Here is a 12,865-nt window from a genome sequence, read left to right on the forward strand (position 1 = left end):
TGCAGATGCCTCCTCAATGGAGCCCTCCCAGATGAAAAAGAGGTCATCTATATATCTCCACCAGGTTTTAACCTTGGTGGTCATGGTCAAGTTAAAATCCACCATGAGAACCTGCTCCTCCCACTAACCCATGTGTAAACATGCATAACTGGGAGAGAAGCAGGCCCCCATAGCTACTCCCCTAGTCTGTAAGAACAACTGGTTTGAGAAAAGAAACACATTGTTTTCCAGGCAGAGTGTAATCATAGCCAATAACATTTTAGAATGTTCCTGATAGCATTGGGGTCTGTTCTTGAGGAAATGCTCAACTGCTCTGATACCATCCCTATGTACAATACTAGTATAGAGGGATGACACATCCATTGCCACTAACAAATATCCCTGTTTCCATTTGAAGTTAGCCATCTTTTTGAGCAAGTCACCCGTATCTAGGACAAATGAAGGTAGAGCTTTAACATGTTCCTGCAGGAAAAAATCTATACATCTGCTAACATTTTCCAAAATACTATTACGTGCACATATAATAGGACGGCCGGGTGGTCGTAGTGGGTCCTTATGGATTTTCGGAATAAAATATATAACAGGGGTAGTTGGACAATCCACTTTTACATATTTATATTCCTCCAGAGTAAGCAGGCCTATGCTTCTCCAAGCCATCAGTTTTGAGTAAATGTCTTTGTGTGCCTGCTTTACCTCCATGACATTAGTTCTTTTATAACAATCACGGTTTGTCAGTTGACCCAACGCCATTTCCATGTACTGTTTCCTGGTCCACAGGACCACATTGCCGCCCTTATCCGATTGGCGTATGATCACATTTTTATCTGCCTTAAGTTTCTTGATCAATTTATGATACTCGATATCCCTGTAGTTTCTTCTTCTGGTTGTACTCGCCATCTTGACATGCAAGTTCTTGAGGTCAGCCGATACCCTATCGTGAAAACTATCCAAGTTGTCTTTCAGCAGCAGTGGGCAGAATTTAGATTTAGGCTTAAATGGGGTGGATTGTATTGCTGGTGCCAGTCCCCCACCTGGAACTGGTTGCGTAGATACCGCATCTTCTTGTTGAAGTTCCATTAATTCCTGTGTTAGGGCCATCCCCCTGATTGCAGCACAGTTGGATGCAGTGACTGCGGATACCTCATTGGATTTAGTCGTGGCATGATATTTTTTGAGCTTCAATTTGCGGACATATTTGAAGAGGTCTATTTTGGTGCTGGCATAATCAAAATCTCCACGTGCACTGTAGGACAAACCTAAAGTTAGAATGGAGGTTTCTCCCGGAGTAAGTGCAATGTCTGTCAAATTGATAACTGTCTGCGCATCAGTTATTGTTGCGCCTGATTGCGCTGCCATTGCAGAAGAGATGTGTTCTCAGGTGCAGGACACAAAATGCTTGTACTTCAGGATAGCGCTTAACCAAATAAAGATATAAATACGTGTAATATGTTTCGATCAAGCAGTCTTTTTCACAGGCTGTGAAAAAGACTGCTTGGTCGAAACGCGTTACCTGTAAATAAATCTTTATTTGATGAAGCACAATCCCGGAGTACAAGTATTGTGTGTCCTGGATCTGGGAACGCAACTCTTCTGTAATTGTCAAACAGGCTCTGGCACCCACTACTCTCACCGACTCCAATTGGTGGATGTGGCCAGTGACTTGCAAGGAATCCTTCTTTATACATACAATAATAATAAGAACATTTTATAAAGCGCCTGGTTACGCCAACTGAAGCGTACCGATGCTAAGATTGTCCTCCACACAACCCGTAGAGAAGATTGCTATTGTAAGAGAGAAGAATATAAACCTGAAAACAAACATCTAAAATGGAAAGAGCTGACTTTAACTAAAAAAGCTCCAATTCCCACCTACTACCATGTTATGAGTCTGTTCCGAAAGGTCGTTTCGGAACAGACTCATAACCAAGAGGAGGAGTGCTCCACATCTTGGAGGCTCAAAAACCAAACGAGCAACTCCCTAAGCGTATTCTCTTTATGATGGGAACCAGAAGGAGCTCAGAGCTCGGAGACCCAAGGCTACGACCAGTCTGATAATATTGCACCAGAGAACAGAGATATCGCGGGCCTTGGCCACTGAAGGTTTTGTGGCATAGATACATGGCTCAACAGAGATTCTGTGCTCAGCGGCAGCCAGTGCAGCTTGACAAGAGCGGGCCACAGGTGCCCGCCTCGAGAGGGCCCACAGTAGGCGATCCGACGCGTTTTGGACTCTCTGTAGTAAATTCAGTCCCCCCTGGGTGGTGCCGATATAAAGAGCCTTAAAATAGGCCAGTGTAGGCAAGACAAGGGCCTGAACTATTGTTGTTCTGGCTACAAAGGGGAGAAGACAAACAATCTTGGTCAGAATCTTAAGAATCCCAAAACACTTTCAGGCTAAGCAGGTTATTTGGCTGGCAAACATTGGATTTGTGTCAACCAGAAGGCTAGGTTCTTCACTTGGGGTCAGGAATAGGATCTAGAGCTTCCAGCCACCAGCCGGAGGGTGCTTGCAATGATCAGAACCTCTGTCTTATTGGCATTAATCTTCAGGCAGCTCCTACTCACCCACCCTAGGCATGATCTCGGTTGAGGAGCACCACCTCCCTCATCCTGAGAGCGACAATACGCTGCGTGCCATCGGCATAGGACACAATGGCAATATTGTGTCGCTCAAACACCTCTGCCAGGGGGTGCACAGAAAGAATGAACACATTAGGGATCCGTACAGAGCCCTGAGGCACAACCTGAAGCAGAGAAAGTACCTGGGATGAGAAAGGTTTTTGCACCAACTGAAAAGTACAACCTTGAAAAAGGACTCAAGCTAACTCCTCGATACCGCAGTTCCATAACCGTTCTAACAGAAGGCCATGGGGCAAGGTGTCAACACCACCTGCCATCATTCCACAGACACCAGACACCACCTACCATCCTTTCACAGACCCCAGACACAACCTACCATCCTTTCTCAGACCCCAGACACCACCTGCCATCCTTTCACAGACCCCAGACACAACCTACCATCCTTTCTCAGACCCCAGACACCACCCTCCATCCTTTCTCAGACCCCAGACACCACCTACCATCCTTTCTCAGACCGCAGACACAACCTACCATCCTTTCTCAGTCCCCAGACACCACCTACCATCCTCTCTCAGACCCCAGACACCACCTGCCATCCTTTCACAGACCCCAGACACCACCCACCATCCTCTCTCAGACCCCAGACATCACCTAACATCCTTTCTCAGACCCCAGACACCACCAACCATCCTTTCTCAGACCCCAGACACCACCCACCATCCTCTCTCAGACCCCAGACACCACCCACCATCCTTTCTCAGACACCACCCATCATCCTTTCTCAGACCCCAGACACCACCCTCCATCCTTTCTGAGACCCCAGACACCACCTACCATCCTCTCTCAGACCCCAGACACCACCCACCATCCTTTCTCAGACCCCATGCACCACCCACCATCCTCTCTCAGACCCCAGACACCACCTAACATCCTTTCTCAGTCCCCAGACACCACCTACCATCCTCTCTCAGACCCCAGACACCGCCTACCATCCTTTCTCAGACTCCAGACACCACCCACCATCCTTTCTCAGACCCCAGACACCACCTGCCATCCTCTCTCAGAACCCAGACACCACCTGCCATCCTTTTCAGACCCCAGACACCACCCACCATCCTCTCTCAGACCCCAGACACCACCTACCATCCTTTCTCAGACCCCAGACACCACCCACCATCCTCTCTCAGACCCCAGACACCACCTACCATCCTTTCTCAGACCCCAGACACCACCTGCCATCCTTTCTCAGACTCCAGACACCACCCACCATCCTTTCTCAGACCCCAGACACCACCTGCCATCCTCTCTCAGAACCCAGACACCACCTGCCATCCTTTCTCAGACCCCAGACACCACCTGCCATCCTCTCTCAGAACCCAGACACCACCTACCATCCTTTCTCAGACCCCAGACACCACCTGCCATCCTTTCTCAGACTCCAGACACCACCCACCATCCTTTCTCAGACCCCAGACACCACCTGCCATCCTCTCTCAGAACCCAGACACCACCTGCCATCCTTTCTCAGACCCCAGACACCACCTACCATCCTTTCTCAGACCCCAGACACCACCTGCCATCCTTTCACAGACCCCAGATACCACCTACCATCCTTTCACAGACCCCAGATACCACCTACCATCCTTCAACAGACCCCAGAAACCACCTGCCATCCTTTCTCACACCTCAGACACCACCTACCATCCTTCAACACACCCCAGACACCACCTACCATCCTTTCTCAGACCCCAGACACCACCTACCATCCTTTCTCAGACCCCATACACCACCTACCATCCTTTCTCAGACCCCATACACCACCTGCCATCCTTTCTCAGGCCCCAGACACCACCTGCCATCCTCTCTCAGACCCCAGACACCACCTACCATCCTTTCTCAGACCCCATACACCACCTACCATCCTTTCTCAGACCCCATACACCACCTGCCATCCTTTCTCAGGCCCCAGACACCACCTGCCATCCTCTCTCAGACCCCAGACACCACCTACCATCCTTTCTCAGACCCCATACACCACCTACCATCCTTTCTCAGACCCCATACACCACCTGCCATCCTTTCTCAGGCCCCAGACACCACCTGCCATCCTCTCTCAGACCCCAGACACCACCTACCATCCTTTCTCAGACCCCAGACACCACCTGCCATCCTTTCTCAGGCCCCAGACACCCCCCACCCCCCCCCCCCATCCCCCATCCCCCATCCATCCTTTCTCAGGCCTCGCTGCTGCTGGCTCTCTTCTTCATGGCTCAGTTGGTCTTGCAGACCTCAGCTGTCTCATGCTCGGTCTCCCAGGCTCGGGGGTCTCTCGCCCTCTACATGCCTCTGTTGACCCCAGAGATGTCAGGCCGCCCCTTGGACCCCGGGGTTCCCTCTCTCCCAGACCTCGGGGTGTCTGGGCCTGGTCTGCAGATGCTGCTGCCCCCTCCTCCCCCCAGACACGCCGCCGCAGATCCTGGCCGTGGGCGCCTCGAAGGCCCGGCGCGGCCGCTGCGCTAGGGATGGGGGAGGGGGTCATTGTTGTGGCCTGCTGTGCTCTTGGGGAGCTGAGGGCGCCTCGAGGCGCTACGGTCTCACCTGCACTCGTCTTCGAGGCGCTGTGCTCTCTCAGTCTCTCCTCCGCTCCTCGGGGGGGCTCCGGTGTCGCAGCGCTTCCCGCCTCCCATGCAGTGTGGGTGCTTCGAGGCGCTCTGTGTTAACGCAGGGGCGCCCCTCCCCCTCTCCTGCGGCGCCTCGAGGCGCTAGGGCCTCACCTCCTACTGCTCCTGGGGACTCTGGGAACGCGGCCCTCCCTCCCTGTGCGCGGGGCCTCGAGGCGCTAGGGCCTCTTCCTCCCGGCGCCGCGGACACAAAGCGCCGCCTGTGCTGACGCTGCCCCCGGAGCCGGAAGCGCCTCGAAGCGGCAACGGGAGGAGCTGGAGCCCAGCACGGGGGGGGGGAGGAGGGAGTGGTGGGGCACCCCGGGGGCCAGAGCGGCGCCGCCGCGCCTAGGAGGCCTCCCAGAGCTGCAGAGAGCGAGCAGCGCCTCGAAGCTGCGGGTGGAGGAGCTAGAGGGGGAGAAAGAAGGGGGGGCCAGAGCGACAGAGGCCGCCCCAGCTGCAAGAAGCGCCTCGAAGCCGCAGAGCGAGGGGCCGAGTGCAGCGCATAGAAGCTCTGGCTTTATCAGTCGGCAACAGAGCCCCCCCCCCGCCCCGAGAGCACAGGGGGGGCCCCGGGCCCCCTCTGCACCCACGAACCCTTGAAGGAGGCGGTCGGGGCGCGCAAGCAAAGCATGGAAGAAACCCCCAGACCCCCCCGGCCCCCCACTGACCCCCCATCCCCCCACTGACCCCCCCATGACCATCACTGGCCCCCCCAGCCCCCCACTGACCCCCCCATGACCATCACTGCCCCCCACTGACCCCCCCTGACCATCACTGACCCCCCCCGACCCCCACTAACCCCCCATGACCATCACTGACCCCCCCCCCGGCCCCTCACTCACCCCCCCATGACCATCACTGCCCCCCACTGACACCCCATGACCATCCCCTCACTCACCCCCCCAGCCCCTCACTGCCCCCCCATGGACATCACTGCCCCCCCTGGCCCCCCACTGACCCCCCTGACCATCACTGGCCCCCCACTGACCCCCCCATGACCATCACTGGCCCCCCACTGACCCCCCCATGACCATCACTGCCCCCCACTGACACCCCATGACCATCCCCTCACTCACCCCCCCAGCCCCTCACTGCCCCCCCATGGACATCACTGCCCCCCCCTGGCCCCCCACTGACCCCCCTGACCATCACTGGCCCCCCACTGACCCCCCCATGACCATCACTGGCCCCCACTGACCCCCAAGCCCTCACTCACCCCCCATGACCATCACTTCCCCCCACCCGGACCCCCAGTGACCCCCCATGACCATCACTGCAACCCCCCATCCCCTCACTGACCCCCCATGACCATCAGTGGGCCTCTCCGGCCCCCCAGCCCCTCACTCACCCCCAATGGACATCACTGCCCCCCCTGACCCCCACTAACCCCCCCATGACAATCACTGCCCCCCCATGACCATCACTGCCCCCCCGGCCCCTCACTCACCCCCCATGAACATCACTGCCCCCCCTGACCCCCACTAACCCCCCCATGACAATCACTGCCCCCCCATGACCATCACTGCCCCCCCCCGGCCCCTCACTCACCCCCCATGAACATCACTGCCCCCCCTGACCCCCACTAACCCCCCCATGACAATCACTGCCCCCCTGGCCCCCGACTGACCCCCCATGACCATCACTGGCACCCCAGACCCTCACTCACCCCCATGACCATCACTGACCCCCACTGACCCCCCATGACCATCACTGCCCCCCAGCCCCTCACTGACCCCCCCCATGGACATCACTGGCCCCCCAGCCCCTCACTCACCCCCCATGGACATCACTGCCCCCCAGCCCCTCACTCACCCCCCATGGACATCACTGGCCCCCCAGCCCCTCACTCACCCCCCATGACCATCACTGGCCCCCCGGCCCCCCACTAACCCCCCCATGACCATCTCGGCCCCCCCCGGCCCTCACTCACCCCCATGACCATCACTGGCCCCCCCGGCCCCCCACTAACCCCCCCATGACCATCACGGCCCCCCCCCGTCCCTCACTCACCCCCATGACCATCACTGACCCCCCGGACCCCGACTAACCCCCCCATGACCATCACTGCCCCCCCCGGCCCCCCACTAACCCCCCCATGACCATCACTGCCCCCCACTGACCCCCCATGGCCATCACTGCCCCCCCGGCCCCCCACTGACCCCCCATGGCCATCACTGCCCCCCCACTGACCCCCACCCATGACCATCACTGCCCCCCCCCGGCCCTCACTCACCCCCATGACCATCACTGACCCCCCGGACCCCGACTAACCCCCCCATGACCATCACTGCCCCCCCATGACCATCACTGCCCCCCCCCGGCCCTCACTAACCCCTCCATGACCATCACTGGGGCCCCCGGCCCCCCATCCCCTCACTCATCCCCCATGACCATCACTGACCCCCCCCACTGACCCCCCCCTGACCATCACTGACCCCCACTAACCCCCCATGACCATCACTGCCCCCCCGGCCCCCCACTGACCCCCCATGGCCATCACTGCCCCCCCACTGACCCCCACCCATGACCATCACTGCCCCCCCCCGGCCCTCACTCACCCCCATGACCATCACTGACCCCCCGGACCCCGACTAACCCCCCCATGACCATCACTGCCCCCCCATGACCATCACTGACCCCCCCACTGACCCCCCCTGACCATCACTGACCCCCACTGACCCCCCATGACCATCACTGACCCCCCCCCCCCGGACCCCCACTCACCCCCCATGGACATCACTGGCCCCCCGGGCCCCCGACTGACCCCCCATGACCATCACTGGCACCCCAGACCCTCACTCACCCCCCATGACCATCACTGGCCCCCCGGGCCCCCAACTGACCCCCCATGACCATCACTGGCACCCCAGACCCTCACTCACCCCCATGACCATCACTGACCCCCCATGACCATCACTGCCCCCCTGCCCCCAGCCCCTCACTGACCCCCCCATGGCCATCACTGCCCCCGGCCCCCCACTCACCCCCCATGGACATCACTGGTCCGCCCGGTCCCTCACTGACCCCCCATGACCATGACTGGGCCCCCCGGCCCCCAGCCCCTCACTCACCCCCATGACCATCACTGGCCCCCCCAGCCCCCCACTAACCCCCCCCCCCATGACCATCATTGGCCCCCCCATGACCATCACTGGCCCCCCCCGGCCCTCACTCACCCCTCCATGACCATCACTGCCCCCCCGGCCCCCCACTAACCCCCCATGACTATCACTGGCCCCCCCCGGCCCTCACTCACCCCTCCATGACCATCACTGCCCCCCCGGCCCCCCACTAACCCCCCATGACTATCACTGGCCCCCCCGGCCCCCCACTAACCCCCCCCCCCATGACCATCACTGACCCCCCATGACCATCACTGGGCCCCCCGGCCCCTCAGTGACCCCCCCATGACCATCACTGGGCCCACAGAAACCCCATGACCGTTCCCTGCTGACAACACCCCTCAGATGACGCCCCCTCCATGGCAGGCCCCGGGGCCCCCCATCACCCATCATCCCATCTCCTGTCTCTAGGAGCCCACTCAGGTGCAGAATCAAAGACCCCTGGAAACAGTTCCTGGGACAGAGAAGAAAACACACCCAGGCAACTGAACGAACACAAATCACTCCATAGGACTCAGCTCAGTGTAACAAATCACAACATAGGCATTATTACTCCAGATTATTTCATCTTCACATATCAAAAGTCATAGAAATCATCTTCATTATTAAAAAATACCAACAGCCACCCAGAGGCCAACAACACCATACTCAAAAACACCAAGAACGCCCTCCTCACAGTCGACAAAAGAATGGAAAAGAGCATTAAAAACACAAGAGGAGAATCTATTTGGTCCAACACTAAAATAACATACAAAGACAAGGTACTTAGTATTACCTCCTGGTCTGAACGGGGCATCTCCACCCCCATCCAACTAGAGAGGCACAATACCCCGCTCACATTTGCCTGCCTAAAGCAAATACACAACCTACCGGACATAGAACTCTAGAGCTTTCTAAAAATTAGGGCGCAAGTGCAGACCTAAACAAAGAAGTCCCATCAACCCTTCAATACATGGCTAACCTAAACAAAATTGGCCACTAAACGTCACACCTATGTAAACTCCTGAGCCCGAAAACAACAAGATTATATGGCAAAACAATAGATTATTGGGAAGCCCTACACAACAGACACTTCAGTGAGAATGAAAAGGGATACCTCTGGACATCAGCAGCAAAAAATAAAGTCACCCCAATCCTAGCACAAACCAAATACTGGCTCCTTCATAGATCGTACTGGACCCCAGCTCACCTGGCGGCGGTCGGGCTCCGTAACAACGACCTATGTTGGAACTGCCACAAACAATAAGGAGACTTAGCGCACCTTATCTTTTACTGCCCCAAAGTCAAGACATTCTGGGGAAGAATAAGGGAATTCATACCTAACGTAATTGGGTACTCACCACAACCAGACTTCCTAGGTGTGGTCACCACTTTCATGGCTCCAGAAATCCAGTCAAAAAACGATAACAAACTGATTGACCTCCTACTTACAGCTGCTGTTAAAACTATCCTTTCTAACTGGAAAGACACAGGGAAAGCATCCTTCAAATGTTTGTTCAACTGGATCACTTTCCTAAGAGGAGCGGACAACATAACACTAAAACACGCACCCAACTGCCGCTCAAAGGGCGAGATGTGGCACTCCTTGACAACTACCTGGCCTCTCACAAACCACCTTAAGCAGCCCACACGTCTCGGTACCCCGCACCCAGCCGCCTCCCATCGCAAGCTCTGCTAACTAACGCACTCATCTTCCTGTCCTCTCTTTTCTTTTCTTTCATTCCCACTGTCTCTTTCCTTCTCTCGAAGGCAACACATAAGATCAAAGGCAGCAAACATCCTAGTTCGTGAACGCATACCCAACGTATAAGTGTCCTATCATATCTACTGTATGCCAATTGCAACACCGATGGCGTTATAACAAGACCAGTATTGCCTTCACTATCTCTGTACCGTGTATGTAAAACATTTTTTCTAATAAAATCTTTTGAAATTAAAAAAATAAAATAAATAACTAAATACGAACAGCGTCAAATTTATTCAAAACATTTCTTTTCATAAAGTAACATACAAACTAAACTACTACCTCACTCATATTTTTTTACGTATTTGTATGAAAATTTATGAAAATAAATGATGTTTTCAATACATTTGACACTGTTGGTATTTTTTAATAATGAAGATGATTACTATGAATTTTGAAATATGAAGATTACATATTCTGAAATAACCAGGAGCCCTCTCTGCAGCATTTATTCTTTGTATTTATTTGTTATTGTACACCAGAGAGTAGACTGCCAGCCAGGGGGGCAGAGAGTAGACTGCCAGCCAGGGGGCAGCAGAGAGTAGACTGCCAGCCAGGGGCAGCAGAGAGTAGACTGCCAGCCAGGGGGGCAGAGAGTAGACTGCCAGCCAGGGGGGCAGAGAGTAGGCTGCCAGCCAGGGGGGCAGAGAGTAGACTGCCAGCCAGGGGGGCAGAGAGTAGACTGCCAGCCAGGGCAGCAGAGAGTAGACTGCCAGCCAGGGGGCAGAGAGTAGACTGCCAGCCAGGGGGGCAGAGAGTAGACTGCCAGCCAGGGGGGCAGAGAGTAGACTGCCAGCCAGGGGGGCAGAGAGTAGACTGCCAGCCAGGGGGCAGAGAGTAGACTGCCAGCCAGGGGGGAAGAGAGTAGACTGCCAGCCAGGGGCAGCAGAGAGTAGACTGCCACCCAGGGGGCAGAGAGTAGACTGCCAGCCAGGGGGCAGCAGAGAGTAGACTGCCAGCCAGGGGGCAGCAGAGAGTAGACTGCCAGCCAGGGGGCAGAGAGTAGACTGCCAGCCAGGGGGCAGAGAGTAGGCTGCCAGCCAGGGGGCAGAGAGTAGACTGCCAGCCAGGGGGCAGAGAGTAGGCTGCCAGCCAGGGGGCAGAGAGTAGACTGCCAGCCAGGGGGGCAGAGAGTAGACTGCCAGCCAGGGGGCAGCAGAGAGTAGACTGCCAGCCAGGGGGGCAGAGAGTAGACTGCCAGCCAGGGGGGCAGAGAGTAGACTGCCAGCCAGGGGGGCAGAGAGTAGACTGCCAGCCAGGGGCAGCAGAGAGTAGACTGCCAGCCAGGGGGGCAGAGAGTAGACTGCCAGCCAGGGGGGCAGAGAGTAGACTGCCAGCCAGAGGGGCAGAGAGTAGGCTGCCAGCCAGGGGGGCAGAGAGTAGACTGCCAGCCAGGGGCAGCAGAGAGTAGACTGCCAGCCAGGGGGGCAGAGAGTAGACTGCCAGCCAGGGGCAGCAGAGAGTAGACTGCCAGCCAGGGGGGCAGAGAGTAGGCTGCCAGCCAGGGGCAGCAGAGAGTAGACTGCCAGCCAGGGGGGCAGAGAGTAGACTGCCAGCCAGGGGGGCAGAGAGTAGACTGCCAGCCAGGGGGGCAGAGAGTAGACTGCCAGCCAGGGGGCAGAGAGTAGACTGCCAGCCAGGGGGGAAGAGAGTAGACTGCCAGCCAGGGGCAGCAGAGAGTAGACTGCCAGCCAGGGGGCAGAGAGTAGACTGCCAGCCAGGGGGCAGAGAGTAGACTGCCAGCCAGGGGCAGCAGAGAGTAGACTGCCAGCCAGGGGGCAGAGAGTAGACTGCCAGCCAGGGGGCAGAGAGTAGGCTGCCAGCCAGGGGGGCAGAGAGTAGACTGCCAGCCAGAGGCAGCAGAGAGTAGACTGCCAGCCAGGGGGGCAGAGAGTAGACTGCCAGCCAGGGGGCAGAGAGTAGACTGCCAGCCAGGGGGCAGAGAGTAGACTGCCAGCCAGAGGCAGCAGAGAGTAGACTGCCAGCCAGGGGGGCAGAGAGTAGACTGCCAGCCAGGGGGGCAGAGAGTAGACTGCCAGCCAGGGGGCAGAGAGTAGACTGCCAGCCAGGGGGGCAGAGAGTAGACTGCCAGCCAGGGGCAGCAGAGAGTAGACTGCCAGCCAGGGGGCAGAGAGTAGACTGCCAGCCAGGGGGCAGAGAGTAGGCTGCCAGCCAGGGGGGCAGAGAGTAGACTGCCAGCCAGGGGGGCAGAGAGTAGACTGCCAGCCAGGGGGGCAGAGAGTAGACTGCCAGCCAGGGGGGCAGAGAGTAGACTGCCAGCCAGGGGGCAGAGAGTAGACTGCCAGCCAGAGGCAGCAGAGAGTAGACTGCCAGCCAGGGGGGCAGAGAGTAGACTGCCAGCCAGGGGGCAGAGAGTAGACTGCCAGCCAGGGGGCAGAGAGTAGACTGCCAGCCAGAGGCAGCAGAGAGTAGACTGCCAGCCAGGGGGGCAGAGAGTAGACTGCCAGCCAGGGGGCAGAGAGTAGACTGCCAGCCAGGGGGCAGAGAGTAGACTGCCAGCCAGAGGCAGCAGAGAGTAGACTGCCAGCCAGGGGGCAGAGAGTAGACTGCCAGCCAGGGGGAGCAGAGAGTAGACTGCCAGCCAGGGGGGCAGAGAGTAGACTGCCAGCCAGGGGGGCAGAGAGTAGACTGCCAGCCAGGGGGGCAGAGAGTAGACTGCCAGCCATGGGGCAGAGAGTAGACTGCCAGCCAGAGGCAGCAGAGAGTAGACTGCCAGCCAGGGGGCAGCAGAGAGT

General features: G+C 57.4%; 1 protein-coding gene across 5 annotated transcripts in view; it reads right to left on the bottom strand.

Moving 5' to 3' along the window:
* The window catches only part of LOC144752258 (uncharacterized), a 250,705-nt gene that overhangs the window by 124,511 nt on the left and 113,329 nt on the right, over window positions 1–12,865 (bottom strand). For 2 of the 5 annotated variants that reach the window (XM_078640269.1, XM_078640267.1), the window contains exon 1: window positions 5,179–5,481. The exons of 2 other annotated variants lie outside the window; for them this stretch is intronic. The gene's annotated coding sequence lies outside the window, so the exon portion shown is untranslated. Of the gene's footprint in view, window positions 1–5,178; window positions 5,482–12,865 lie in introns of those variants that run through there. One more of the 5 variants, XM_078640270.1, reaches the window with a different exon arrangement.

This window comes from Lissotriton helveticus, chromosome 4_2, assembly GCF_964261635.1.
Source record: "Lissotriton helveticus chromosome 4_2, aLisHel1.1, whole genome shotgun sequence".
Taxonomy (NCBI): domain Eukaryota; kingdom Metazoa; phylum Chordata; class Amphibia; order Caudata; family Salamandridae; genus Lissotriton; species Lissotriton helveticus.